Below are 1,099 nucleotides of genomic sequence, written 5' to 3' on the forward strand. Positions count from 1 at the left end.
GCAGTCCAGGCCTTCCACAACGTTCAGGAAAATAAAACAGTGAAGTACAGACAGAATCTCCTCAGGCAAAATGATCTTATTTTCCTTTTGAAGATTTTCTAGCTATTCCTTTGACTTTTAAGAATCTTGTGAAGCCAAGGATGGTGGTGTACATCTTTAATCCCAGATAGAGGCAGGTGGATCTCTGAGCTCCAGGCCAGCCTGGTCTACAGAGCGAGTTCCAGGACAGGCGGGGCTACACAGAAAGATTCTGTCTTTTAAAAACAACAACAACAACAAAAACAAATAAACAAACAAAAAAGAAGCCTGTGAGCTGGGGGGGGGGGGTGTCACTTCTCTGTGATATACCTAAGAGGAAAAACTGTTATCTGTTCTTACCAGTTTAATATCTGATATGTCCTCTATCCAAGGATAGTATATTAAATGGATTCTTTGGAAACAGGAGGTGGAATAGGAACTTGCTTTGTCTGCTCCGTGGATCAACCTGCTCTTGCAGTACCTCCAGGAACAGAGCACCCTCCCTCAGAGGGAATGTGTATTGTTTGAATTGACTCATACGCTGGGGTGTGGTTCCGTGGTGGGGTACTTGCCAAGCATGGGCTCAGCCCTGGGTTCAATTCCAAGCACTGAACAAAAATAAAAATCATTTTTATAATATATTTATAATAGTATTTGATTTAGTAAAAAGTTATCTGCCAGGTGAGTTTTTAATATTTTAAGTATTTATATCAGATTATTCTCTAAAATGTAACATGATGGAACAAGTATCTTATGTATGTATACCCAAACTCCTTTAGTTTAAATCAAGTTAAATTACAGCCATCTAGACACTCTGGTTCCACACGGAACTAAGCTGTCAGCTGCCCAGCCCTCAATGGTCTTGTGCCAGAAGGCATTTTGACATGAACAAGTGCATAAAAATGTCAAGACATTTCTGGATTTTCTTCAAAAACTAAGAATGTCCTTCCATGGTGGCCACACAATGTGCATTCCAATTTGTCACTTCCAAGGCACTGTGCACTGAACGAACTCTCCTTGGTACTGTACGTGGATCTTATCCGTGAGAATTTGTCAGCCTTTCTATGGATCTGGAACCTGT

The 1,099-nt window shown here is 40.8% G+C and overlaps 1 non-coding gene across 1 annotated transcript; it reads left to right on the forward strand.

The window, feature by feature from the left end:
* The first annotated feature begins 328 nt into the window (after positions 1 to 328).
* LOC114695767 lies at positions 329 to 521 on the forward strand. Its single transcript, XR_003734916.1, has one exon. It is a non-coding gene; the product is annotated as a U2 spliceosomal RNA (small nuclear RNA).
* The last annotated feature ends 578 nt before the right edge of the window (positions 522 to 1,099 follow it).

This window comes from Peromyscus leucopus, chromosome 10 (assembly GCF_004664715.2).
Source record: "Peromyscus leucopus breed LL Stock chromosome 10, UCI_PerLeu_2.1, whole genome shotgun sequence".
NCBI lineage: Eukaryota > Metazoa > Chordata > Mammalia > Rodentia > Cricetidae > Peromyscus > Peromyscus leucopus.